General features: G+C 37.9%; 3 long non-coding RNA genes across 3 annotated transcripts; 2 read left to right on the top strand and 1 right to left on the bottom strand.

Annotated features, from left to right (window-relative positions):
• The first annotated feature begins 332 nt into the window (after positions 1–332).
• Positions 333–2256, top strand: LOC128318587 (uncharacterized). The gene is made up of 2 exons (XR_008301996.1): positions 333–1357; positions 1745–2256. It is a non-coding gene; the product is annotated as an uncharacterized LOC128318587 (long non-coding RNA).
• A 631-nt stretch (positions 2257–2887) lies between these two features.
• Positions 2888–5507, bottom strand: LOC128318589 (uncharacterized). Its single transcript, XR_008301997.1, has 3 exons — positions 4778–5507; positions 3329–3410; positions 2888–2998 (listed from the first exon to the last, which is right to left on the bottom strand). It is a non-coding gene; the product is annotated as an uncharacterized LOC128318589 (long non-coding RNA).
• A 170-nt stretch (positions 5508–5677) lies between these two features.
• Positions 5678–7566, top strand: LOC117598378 (uncharacterized). Its single transcript, XR_004579040.2, has 2 exons — positions 5678–6667; positions 7055–7566. It is a non-coding gene; the product is annotated as an uncharacterized LOC117598378 (long non-coding RNA).
• Positions 7567–13954: the final 6388 nt, after the last annotated feature.

Genomic DNA, 13954 nt, shown 5'->3' with positions numbered 1-13954 from the left:
AAGCGCGCGCTCCTACACAACCAAAGCAACTTAACTTTTATACAAAATGAAATTTAAATAAATAACAAAACCAACACACAACAGTTCACAGTATTTATGAGTATCCAGGGTAAATGTTTTTATATTTACGCTTTTACTTTTTAATAATGGGCAAAATCGATCAAGTTTATAGAGACGGTATAAATCATTAAGGCAAATAAAAATAAAAACATCATTTAAGAAACTTTATTATTATTATTATTATTATTATTATTATTATTATTATCATAAATCTAACCCTGAATAAAATTTTAAACCAGGAAGCTATTTTGATTCATTATATAAGAGAAATTTCCAATTAGCAGACAATCAAACCCACTGATATCAGTTCACAGTGAGCTCCTCTATGATCACAATAAAGATCAATTAATTCTACTGTAGAGTTTTTAAGTAATTCCTCTTCAATAAAGTATATTCCAAAACAATAATGTGTTTATTTATTTTGTTTCTCTTTTAAATTTACTTAATTATTTACTGAATTACAAGAGCGGCTAGATTAACCGTGGTTTCAGGAAGCGCGGCTGCCTTAACCGCAGTAGTCATATGGATATTCTAAGTTGTTAAAGCCGAAGCAGACGCTGTCAGAGAGGAAGCTAAAATGGCGGATATTTGGGAGAGAGCGAGTATGGTGAGAAAACACTCCCACGTAAATAAGATCCTACGATAAGGACAGAGAGTGAGGAAAAGTGAACACCTCTCTCGTTTGTGGACTGGCTGAATGAATTGGATGCTCAAGAGTCAAAGACTTGTAGTAATAGCAATCCGTTTAAAACCAGTTCTGCTCCGTGTCATACATCAGCTCCAGTAAACAGGTCCACATGTTGCTATGAGCCACACTTAGCACAGCAAGCAGTGAGAGAAACTCAGAGGTGGACAAAGTACACAACTCCATTACTTGAGTGAAAGTACAGATACTTCTCGTGAAATATTACTCTATTACAAGTGAAAGTTGTGCAACCCGCTTAAAATTAACCTAAAGCAGAGTCAAGAGATTTTTAGTTGTATCTAATATTTAGGTTATTTTCAGCTATGTGTCTTAACTGCATATCATTATTGTCCAGCAGATGGCAGTAGTGGCGCTGCAGAGAGGTGAAACCAATCTAGTTTTCAGTAACGAGGAGAGGGAAACAAATGCGATTGAATGGTAGTGAGCTTAGCGGAGCTCTACACGAGGAAAGAACCACACTGAGTTAAATTTAATACATAAGGTTTAGAGCTATTTTGCTAGTTTCTACTTAGAAATCATCTTTTATACGGTATCACGAGGGAAGAGGCGTTTTAGTACTGATGAGGATTTGTGGATTTTTCTGTTTCTCCGGTGAGTTTGCCGAGTGTTCACCATGTGTGTTGCTACTGAACACGGGTTTTCTAAGTATTGTTTTTGCAAGATACTGTTTTGTTGGTAATATTATGATCTTGATATCTCAGTATCTTGATGTGTATTTTTTTTTGAGTAAAAACCAATTGGAGAGTAACTTGAGTCACATGAATCTGAGATGCTATTGCGAGCCACATGTAATCTAGGTTACGATGTAATTAGCTAGTCTGAGTTCATGTGTGCAGCGACTGAGAGAATGTAACCTGTTCAAATTGTAAACTGCTGTACAATTATGAATATAGGTTTTTGAGTAATATTGTTTCCAGATCTGGGGAAGGAATTGGAAATGATTTTGATAGAGTAATTGAATGTTGCCCTGTTATGCAGGTTGGTTTTTTGTATGCATGATTTGATAAGGCCATTGGATTCACCTCCATTGGACAGACAGAAGCATGGCAGAAGAGCAGAGGAGTGCGAGGAGTCCTTATCAGCAGGAACTGTTCCATTCTTGTCTTTCATTTCATCTCACAGAAAAGCGCTGGAGATCTCATCACACTTTAAAAAACACACACTACCCGGGTAGAACATTTTTTCATTTTTTTTTTCAGAGCTCTGATCCTAATTTTGAAAAGCTCATTTTGATTTTTCTTTGTCCATATTTTTTTTCTAAGTACACTGACACTGATTGGTCTAGAAAGACACTGGATTTTACAACTGAAGGAAAAAATATTGGATTTAAATTCTGAATTGAAAGGACATTCCAACATTTGACATTGGTTCTATACTAAAAGGACATTGAGTTCTGAGTGTGAAGGCCTTACAGCTGTAAAGACAGATGTTTACTTAAATAAAATTACAGAAGTACTTGCTTTTAAAAGTGCTTAAGTATCAAATGTAAATTTCCTTTTTTTGTCAATGCATTGTTTTATTATTGTTGCATTGTTGTATGTAATACTGACAATACCTTATGCCTCTGAAGCAACCTACTGAATACACTGACTAGCTTGTAGTATCTGTGGAAAAAAGAGCTTTTAGAATGTTATGAAACCTATAAGTGAAGTGAAGTGAAGTGACTTGTGGCCACTATAGAAGTGAAACAACTGAACTGACAAAAAAAGACAGCCATAATAATTCATTTTTTTTATTAAACACTCCTACCCACCCCCACAAAAGCAGCAGGTATTTTGTTCTGTCACATTGCAGTGAGAGTGGAATAGGTGTAATGATTACTCAAATCTCTGGCAGCAGACAGATAGAGATATTAATTAAAATGCTGGGATTAGTAAAAGTTGCAGACACACACACACCTTGAATATGGCCTCCAAATGACTCTTCTCAGTGATTTTTGATTTATTCTTCTGCAGTCTATGAACAAACAAAACACTTGTTAAAAGTCTAACAAGGATTATAAATCATATTCATAACTACAAACACAAAGCAGTGAATACACAGATATTTGAGAGATGTTTGATTATGAGAGTGCGAGTGATAAAACACTGCACTCATACATTAAACTGTCCTCACCTCAGATCAGTAGCACAGTCTGTGTCGCTAAAGTGTAATGGTATACGCATTGATTGGTCACTCTTCATGGACACACAGCTGGGTTCAGGTGAGTCTGATCTTTCACCCTGAATCAGACTAAACACACACAACCACTGCATCATTATTACTGTTCTGCAGCAATACTGAATAATTCAACTGTAGTTAAAATCTGATGATATTCCTTATTAACACTGATTCTTTAACCTTCATACTTTATCCAGCTACGGGGACAACTTGGGGTTAGACGTGTTGCTCAGTAGCTTAATGTCCCTAATCATCAGCTGGTTTTGAACATCTTGAGACAAAGCTGCTGAATTAAACTATTCACTACTCACTTTTCACAGAAACACATCAGAGTCTGATCTGTTTAGTGTTGGTGAATGTGAGAACATTTCTGTTTTTCACTGAGTCACACCCTTCACTCACCTCTTATCTTTCTTTAAGTCCTGTTTCACAGACACATTCATTTTGGAGGTCATGTCTCCTCCTACAGATTACACCTGTAAACCTACACACACACACACACACGCACACGCACGCACACGCACGCACACGCACGCACACGCACGCACACGCACGCACACGCACGCACACTTAGCAAATCAAAACCCACATTTTTCTGCAGGGTTGCAACAGTCCTTTCAAACTTTTCCTCATCAGGAAAGAAATCTTTACTATCTGGATGTTCGTCTAGATGCATAAATAAGCTTCAGATAGTTCAGAACGCAGCAGCGAGGGTCCTTACTAGGACTAGGAAGTATGAGCATATCACGCCAGTCTTATCTACATTATACTGGCTCCCAGTAAGATTCCGCATCGATTTTAAAATATTACTCCTAACCTATAAAGCATTAAACGGTCTCACTCCGCAGTATTTAAGCGATATGTTAGTACCTTACGTTCCGCCGCGCCTACTTCGCTCTAAGGATGCAGGCTGTCTATCAGTACCACTCATTGCCAAAACCACGGCAGGGGGCAGAGCTTTCTCTTACCAAGCCCCAAAATTATGGAATAGCCTCCCAGTTAATGTACGTGAAGCAGACACGGTCTCAGTGTTTAAGTCGAGGTTGAAGACTTATTTATTTAACCTAGCATTTAGCGACTAGTGTTTTTATCAAAGGAGTAGATCTGGGGGACTCGTGGATGTTGAGTTTTATCTCCACACGGTGACTGTGAGTGTACCTAACCACTTTCCTTCTCTTTCTGCCGAGCTACACTCCTGAGCTGCTGGTGATCCAGACCTCCCCCCCTTCACTCTGGACCTGTCCGGCAATGCTTCATACTGCCACGAAAACGCTTCAGCTGTTTTCCATGGACTACACCAACACACATTGTACTCACACACACGCACACTACAGTGTAAACCCATATGAGGATGGGTTCTCTGTTGAGCCTGGTTCCTCTCAAGGTTTCTTCCTATCACCATCTCAGGGAGTTTTTCCTTGCCACCGTCACCCTGCTTGCTCATCAGAGACGGCACACACACACTTCACTTTACTTTTGTTTGTGTAAAGCTGCTTTGAGACAATGACCTTTGTAAAAAAGCACTATACAAATAAAAATGAACTGAATTGAATTGAATTTAACATTAACCTGTTTGCCAAAAGTCTCATCCAAGAAATCCACCTTTTCTAGAGTTTACAGAGAGAGAGAGAGAGAGAGAGAGAGAGAAACACTGCAGGACACATATTTACTTCACTCCAACATGGCGGTGTTAAATCTAACCCTGTATCATCACACGCTTCACTTACAGGGAAATCAGGTCCTACAGTAAACTGTGGAAGTTACAACTTCAGTACAAATCAACTGAACTGTTCTTCATCTAGTGCACATTCACAACATTCACATATTAGAGCTTTACATTTACATACTTACTGTGTTTTTCTCCTGCCAATGATTTGCTTCCTTTCTTCACTAAATGCACTTTCACTTTCACCGGATCACTAACTGTGGGTGTTGTAGTCCTGAGCGAAGTGCATGATGGGTAATGTAGTCCGGAAGAAGTGTGCTGGTGTTGGCTGTGCAGTTCGGGGGAGAAAACGGGGAGAAAAAGTTTCTGCTTTGCTTTTCCTTTAGTTTATTTCAGTTAAGCCACCCGGGAGTTATTGTGCACTGTAACCCTGACAACTTTTATTTGCCTAAAGAAGTAAAACGGCATGCTTCGGAAGAACTTTGTCCCTCTCATCATTTGCCCGAACATGAACTAACGAGTTGTTCCTCTGCCGCTGGGAGTTGCTGAAGCGCTGAGAGTAACACTGGGGGCTCGGCCGGGATTTGTTCCTCGCATGTGCTGAGTGATAAACTGCGGTTAAAGCAGCTGATCTTCCTGAAACCACGGTTAATCAGGCCGCTCGTGCAATTGAGGGGCGCGGCTTTTACACACTTAGCGGTAATAACACCGGAAGCGGAAAGCGCGCGCCCGCGAGCTCCTACACAACCAAAGCAACTTAACTTTTATACAAAATGAAATTTAAATAAATAACAAAACCAACACACAACAGTTCACAGTATTTATGAGTATCCAGGGTAAATGTTTTTATATTTACGCTTTTACTTTTTAATAATGGGCAAAATCGATCAAGTTTATAGAGACGGTATAAATCATTAAGGCAAATAAAAATAAAAACATCATTTAAGAAACTTTATTATTATTATTATTATTATTATTATTATCATAAATCTAACCCTGAATAAAATTTTAAACCAGGAAGCTATTTTGATTCATTATATAAGAGAAATTTCCAATTAGCAGACAATCAAACCCACTGATATCAGTTCACAGTGAGCTCCTCTATGATCACAATAAAGATCAATTAATTCTACTGTAGAGTTTTTAAGTAATTCCTCTTCAATAAAGTATATTCCAAAACAATAATGTGTTTATTTATTTTGTTTCTCTTTTAAATTTACTTAATTATTTACTGAATTACAAGAGCGGCTAGATTAACCGTGGTTTCAGGAAGCGCGGCTGCCTTAACCGCAGTAGTCATATGGATATTCTAAGTTGTTAAAGCCGAAGCAGACGCTGTCAGAGAGGAAGCTAAAATGGCGGATATTTGGGAGAGAGCGAGTATGGTGAGAAAACACTCCCACGTAAATAAGATCCTACGATAAGGACAGAGAGTGAGGAAAAGTGAACACCTCTCTCGTTTGTGGACTGGCTGAATGAATTGGATGCTCAAGAGTCAAAGACTTGTAGTAATAGCAATCCGTTTAAAACCAGTTCTGCTCCGTGTCATACATCAGCTCCAGTAAACAGGTCCACATGTTGCTATGAGCCACACTTAGCACAGCAAGCAGTGAGAGAAACTCAGAGGTGGACAAAGTACACAACTCCATTACTTGAGTGAAAGTACAGATACTTCTCGTGAAATATTACTCTATTACAAGTGAAAGTTGTGCAACCCGCTTAAAATTAACCTAAAGCAGAGTCAAGAGATTTTTAGTTGTATCTAATATTTAGGTTATTTTCAGCTATGTGTCTTAACTGCATATCATTATTGTCCAGCAGATGGCAGTAGTGGCGCTGCAGAGAGGTGAAACCAATCTAGTTTTCAGTAACGAGGAGAGGGAAACAAATGCGATTGAATGGTAGTGAGCTTAGCGGAGCTCTACACGAGGAAAGAACCACACTGAGTTAAATTTAATACATAAGGTTTAGAGCTATTTTGCTAGTTTCTACTTAGAAATCATCTTTTATACGGTATCACGAGGGAAGAGGCGTTTTAGTACTGATGAGGATTTGTGGATTTTTCTGTTTCTCCGGTGAGTTTGCCGAGTGTTCACCATGTGTGTTGCTACTGAACACGGGTTTTCTAAGTATTGTTTTTGCAAGATACTGTTTTGTTGGTAATATTATGATCTTGATATCTCAGTATCTTGATGTGTATTTTTTTTTGAGTAAAAACCAATTGGAGAGTAACTTGAGTCACATGAATCTGAGATGCTATTGCGAGCCACATGTAATCTAGGTTACGATGTAATTAGCTAGTCTGAGTTCATGTGTGCAGCGACTGAGAGAATGTAACCTGTTCAAATTGTAAACTGCTGTACAATTATGAATATAGGTTTTTGAGTAATATTGTTTCCAGATCTGGGGAAGGAATTGGAAATGATTTTGATAGAGTAATTGAATGTTGCCCTGTTATGCAGGTTGGTTTTTTGTATGCATGATTTGATAAGGCCATTGGATTCACCTCCATTGGACAGACAGAAGCATGGCAGAAGAGCAGAGGAGTGCGAGGAGTCCTTATCAGCAGGAACTGTTCCATTCTTGTCTTTCATTTCATCTCACAGAAAAGCGCTGGAGATCTCATCACACTTTAAAAAACACACACTACCCGGGTAGAACATTTTTTCATTTTTTTTTTCAGAGCTCTGATCCTAATTTTGAAAAGCTCATTTTGATTTTTCTTTGTCCATATTTTTTTTCTAAGTACACTGACACTGATTGGTCTAGAAAGACACTGGATTTTACAACTGAAGGAAAAAATATTGGATTTAAATTCTGAATTGAAAGGACATTCCAACATTTGACATTGGTTCTATACTAAAAGGACATTGAGTTCTGAGTGTGAAGGCCTTACAGCTGTAAAGACAGATGTTTACTTAAATAAAATTACAGAAGTACTTGCTTTTAAAAGTGCTTAAGTATCAAATGTAAATTTCCTTTTTTTGTCAATGCATTGTTTTATTATTGTTGCATTGTTGTATGTAATACTGACAATACCTTATGCCTCTGAAGCAACCTACTGAATACACTGACTAGCTTGTAGTATCTGTGGAAAAAAGAGCTTTTAGAATGTTATGAAACCTATAAGTGAAGTGAAGTGAAGTGACTTGTGGCCACTATAGAAGTGAAACAACTGAACTGACAAAAAAAGACAGCCATAATAATTCATTTTTTTTATTAAACACTCCTACCCACCCCCACAAAAGCAGCATGGTAGTGTTTTCACACAGCTCTGGCAGTGTGCACACATCTATGTGTATACATTCATCCACATTTGAATCAAGCAGACAGTGAAATTGCTGTAAATACAGACTGATCAAAAAAAATAAATAATCCTACCTGCTATAAAACCCAGCTACACAACCGTAGCTGTATAACTGCCCAACAGCAACACTGCTTTAAAAAAAAAGCAAAACAGCAAGACTTATTTGACATCAAAACAAAAACTACAAACAATTTGTTGTGACAACAACGATGCTGTCTCTCAGAGGTCACTAGTGGAGCCAAATCTTAGGTCGAATCAGTCAAACTTATAAAAGTCCTTATTCATCTTAAGTAGAAGCTGGTTCTCAAAGTTATGTGAATTAATTGCTCCCCTGGGCTGAAGATCAATCCAGCTGCACTAAAAAGCCTTTCACAGGCCGCCGAGGCAGGCAGGGCAGTGTTCAGCTTGAGCGACAGGTTGGATAAGGCTGGATAAGATGTCAACATAGTCAAACCTTCAGCTGTACATGTTAGGTATGCCTCCAGTTGTTTGGATGTCTCCTGTGTGCGTGTATGCTTGATATTAGAGAAGAATTCCTCTTCATCAGAAGTGCTTAAGGAGTTGTCAGCAGGCCGAAGACTCTCATCATGATCAGGGAGATATTCCTTGATGTAAGTGAGGCCTAAATCAGAAACAATTATAGATTAGTCATTATTTTTTATAATCTTTTCATCATGACTAAGTTGTATGCAAGTTAAAAAAATGTAAATAAGTAAATGAGGAAATAATGGGCCATTTAGAACATTTCTCTTAGCAAGTTTGAGGATGGATTCATCACTGGTCCAGGATGTTTTGAACTTTAGATGAATAATGGCTGCAGCAACTAGCTCGGGATCAGACATCATGTTCCCAAACCCTTTTTTCAAACCATCTAGGAGGGCATCAACTAGCAGCTTGCAGAATCTCAGCAATGCTCTTGTTTTCTCAAGATAGGTGATGACCATCGTAATAGTAGGGAGAAGCCATCACATTTGAATGTTGGAATCTCCTTGTAATATGTTTGTCGCCTTCGCAATGGGGCTCATGGTGGTGGTATATTCACCCAAAAAGGCCATTTCAGCTGGACTGTACCTAACTCAAGCAAAAGAAAACCAATCACAACCTTTTTCCCCCAAATTTAAATAGAACCACTATGCATTCAAGCATATTTATTCTCACAAAGTGGTCATTAAGGATTACACAAAAATTGGCTTTTTTCCCCTCTTTCTGATGCAGAAAGGTTGTAGGTAATGAAACAAAAAAGAGAACATAATTCCAGACAAAAGGAACTTTGAGTGCAGCACAGACAGCTCTCACCACTCCCTGTCCTTGATCTTTAAGGATTCTCACGAAACGCTCCACAGCCAAATAAAAGAAGTTCCATCTTGTTGCATTAGGCTGTACCAGCTGAAGCTTACAGTGCTCTTCAACAACTCTGCAGCAGTAGTGGATCTTGCAGTCTTATTCCACAGAGCCTGATACCTGATGCTTTGGCATCTTCAGCCATAATGGTTTCAACATCAATGAATTCCACTTCCATCTCATCATCAGGACCATTATCATCATCTTCTTCTTGAGTCGACCCTGAACTATGAAGCGGAGTATAGCATTGTCAACAGGTATTTGAGACACCTGCTTTGTTTCTTCAAGCTTCATCTGTTTGAAGTTTGAGGAAGATGTCCCAGCCTCATGTTTTCTCTTTCAGGCAGCTGTAGTCAGTTCACTATATTTTTTCACTTCACATCCATGCTTCCTCTATAAAAGACAGTGTATAATTTCAGTTAAAAAAGCCCCAAATCAACTCAGACTGGCATTAAAAAGCACATTCAAATATACTGACATTACAGGTCATCAATAATCAATAAGACTTACGGTAAATAACATGTAACTAGAGCTGCACGATTCTGGATAAATTTAGAATCGCAATGTTTTTGTTTCAAATAAAGATCATGATTCTCCCACGATTCTGAACTAAACAAAATAACCTGTAATTTACTAGAGGTTCTGACAAAATATTAATTGCTGCAGTCTATTTAAAAATGTTTAATTGACTTGCATGAATTATTTTTAAAAATCTGTTTGAATGATTCAATGACTCACTCATAAATACTTCACTTGTTTCATTACTGGATGAATCAGTATTTTTGAACCAGTGACATACATTTTTTAACAGTCACTTGTCGCCACCTGGTGGCGAAACAATGTAATCGGTACAATCATTATTTCAAGCGTCAAGTTCCTTTCAAAAGGTGTTTGTCCTGTTTTGATAGTAGACATCAGTGTTTATATGCGAACTGTAAACATTTATCCCAGTGCTTCTGTGATCATTTGAATATTTGTAACGCAGAAAGAAATAATGATACTGTGTAGGAAAGAGATCGTGTGGGTGTTTGAATCGAGATCACAATCTTTTTATGATTAATCGTGCAGCTCTACACATAACTATAGTAATTATGCAAGGTAACAACAACAACAAAAAAACTATAAAAGTCACAAGATATGAACTTATTTAACTGTTAAACTCATTTCCATTTGAATTCACACATTTGCATGCTAACTGACGTCACTGTGGAACCTTCCCTCTGCGTAAGCGGTGTATCCACAATGCCATGGCAACCTGGCGGCCAAATCCATCAATCATTTGAGCGACCAAACTTCATACTGAAACTTTAGCTCTAAAGCACAGACAATTTCAAGCTTTCACAAGAAATTAAAAGAAATTAAAAGGACGGCGAGTTTTTGAAGGCTGTGATTTGCTTTGTTTTAGGCAAACAAAGCAAACATTTAAAACGAAAACAATCTTTGACCTTTTCAGAAAACTGGAACATACTTTTTAAGTGTGGCCACGACACGTGACCCTACAAGAGTGATTACTGATAGGCTGTCTGTCACCTGCAAACAACCAATCACGTTTTAGAGAAGAAACAAACCGTCCACTGAGTTTCAAAGCTGCTACATAGTGATGACTTTCCACTCGAGGACCTTGATAGAAATGTGGTGGAGTGAAAAGGACGATATTTGTCTTTCAAATGGAGTGAAGTGAAAGCCACAAGTTTCCAGAAAAAATAATACTCAAGTAAAGTACAGATACTCAAAAAGTGTACTTAAGTACAGTACTCAAGTAAATGTCCTTCGTTACTGTCCACCCCTGGACTTTACATAATTCAGTCTTGTAATTAGAAACTGGTTTAAATTAGGTTTATCATAAGCAATAAAATCCCGTTTTGATGAGAAATGTAATATTTTTATGTAAACCATACCTAATATTTTCTCTTAAATCTAAGCGAACACACATTGCATTGTTTTCAGTGTGCTGTTCCAGGCGCCACCTGGTGGATGTTGTGTGAAGCACAACAAATGAATTTAAACTCTAAGAAGCGAGACTGCAGGGTGCCGCGTGATCACACGTGACGTTTCATAAAATTTATTTAAAAAAAAAAAAAAAAAAAAGTTATAAAGACAGCGTATGTTTTTAAACGCTTGGTGCGTTAGATCTCTCTGGTGTAAATACGTGTGCTGATGTTTTCTTTCAGTTTTTTTGTGAGGTGTTAAAAAAAACAGCTACATTTCTCACATTAAATAGCTAAAGAAATATGTTGTTTTCAGTTAACGTAGTTATTGAACTCACATGCTATTATATTATAAGCTGTGCAGTCTTTATCTTTTTTCATTCCTATTTAAAAAAAAAATAAAAATTAAAAAACCTGTTTTTATTTGCAGCATCAGTGCTGGAAAATGCAGCTTGGTCTGACCAGCTACCAGCTGCTGAAACATGATCACTGGTTAAACTGGTAGCTCATCTTTATCAGCGCCAAAGTTATTATCCAGCTTCCTTATTGTTACTCGCCCAAACTGGCTATAGCCTCTACAGCTCAGCCAGTGGTGTCAAAATCAAACTCTGCCCAGGACACATCTGCATTTTTGTGAAACCCGAAAGGACCGTAATATAAGATTATTAACTTTTTAAAACGTATTGAACATATTCTAATCAATATACACCAATTAACAGTACACATCTTCCTCATAAAAAATCACACTAGTGCAGAATTTCAAACTGATTGCTGTAGATTTTTAAAATCCATTCCATAAGAGGACTAAATTTAACCAAAACAATTCACACACTAAAGTCATAAACACTCACTATGAGCATGTGATGATGGTTTCTTAGGGTGAAACACTTTAACTGGAGTATTTTATGGGGTTTTTGGCATGTTTTTATGCATTAGTCCCGTTTCAGTGCTAAATATCTTCAACACAGAACATTTAGAGTGAAAAGAAAAGAAAGCTTAAGAATGCAGCAAACAGGAGCTGTGATATTTTATTATTTTATTCTTTTTTCTTCTTCTTTAAGTGTGTTATAAAAGTGTAAAAGAAGGGAAAGCATTAGCAGCAGTGGAACAGTGTTAGTGTATATTATCAGGAACACTTGTGTCTGTGGGGAACGATGTCACGGAGTGAAGTCACACAATGAAGCATTTTGATGCCATAGAGGTGTTTCTGCTTCTGTACCAGAACATTTCTCACACACACACACACACACACACACACTGTGTTCAGATGAAGCTGAAGATTAATCTCCTACTACGAGTTTGTAAGTTTGCAGAAATGACAGAGAAGCTAAAAGGACATTGAGGGAAGCGGGAGAAAAAACTATTAGTTTGGATAAAACAAGTTTTGTGTGTAATTAGAGGTCATGTGACCAGAAAGACGTTAGAAGAAAGATGTTACTAATGTGGTGGAGAAAAGATTGAACACAGTTAAGAGCTGATTTTACTTTAATCTCCTCATTTTAATTTGTGTTAAAAAAGTAAGAGGAAATGATGAGGGCAATATGTTTTTTTAATTGTTAAGCAGCTGTTTGTTATGCTGAATGTTTGTGTTGTATTAACTCTTATTCATGTCTTTCTCATGCGAGAGCGAGGCCAGAGAAGCTCAGATGAGAGAAGAGGCTCCGGTGGAGGAAAGCTTTCAGCCTCAAAAGGAGAAGATGGTGCTGGAGTTTTGTGCAGGTGTTTAACTGGAGTTTCTCAGCAGAACATTGATTGAAATGACCTGTGTAGAGTTCACACCTCTGTAGTGTTCAAATGCCGAGCAAAACACAGGGCATGATGACTCTTCCACGCATGCGCAGAAGGACACTTCCGGCCTTACGGACGTTACCGCGCGCTTTTTATTTTTACTTGTCTGGAGTCATCCGACATTACGCTTAAAGGAAAGGTGAAAACACACATAATATTAACTTACCGCTTAAAAGAAGCTTTTCAATCTCCATCCAGTTTATAGTGCTTCTTAGTCCTCTGGTGGTAGATCGCTAGTTTTTGTCCCAAATTCCATCAGTAAGTTAGGAGTTGTAGACTGTTCATTCTAACGGACATCATTAGCGAGGGATCTGTTTCGGTTCACTAGCTAGTTGGCAATTTCAGTAGGCAGTGAAATAACTAACACTTTGGTGGTAGCTAGCAAGTTAGCGAATGTAGCTGTGTACAGATTCATTTGAAGATGATGCACTACTAAAAGGAAACAAGTCTGGTTGTGGTAATGCTAGCTAATAAGCTACACATTAGCTGTTAGGGTGATTTTTCTTAAATGTACAGAGCCAAAGCAACACAAGTAGGGGAGAGTCAACTGGAAGAACTTGTTGAAAAACTGGATGCCCAGGTCTGTTACTTACAGTAATTCTCTGTAGAATTATATTGTACTATGTGTGTTTTTTTGTAACTGTAAAGCAATTTTTTTAAACTAAATGGTGTCATGGCTCACTTGTTGACACTCCATAACCTGTGTTTCTTGGCAGACCATGGATGTAATTTCACACAGGAGGTCTACTGTTCTTCATGGTCTTCCCTTGTACATGAGAGAGACAGCTTCAATTTCAAACACCATTCTGGTCATTTATTTTGAGTTTTATTTGAACTTTTACAAGCACTACTGCTGCAAACCTAAACTAAACACCTTACAAAGGTTTACCCCAGTTCAGTTGTTTCAGTTTCTTTATGAAATAGTTGACTGTTGTCCATTATTTACTGTGTTTCATAGGACACTGATGCATTGGGGCCGTGCACAAAGGGCATGAAAA

Source organism: Pangasianodon hypophthalmus, chromosome 1 (assembly GCF_027358585.1).
Source record: "Pangasianodon hypophthalmus isolate fPanHyp1 chromosome 1, fPanHyp1.pri, whole genome shotgun sequence".
Lineage (NCBI taxonomy): Eukaryota > Metazoa > Chordata > Actinopteri > Siluriformes > Pangasiidae > Pangasianodon > Pangasianodon hypophthalmus.
This window is presented reverse-complemented; position numbering and strand designations above follow the sequence as displayed.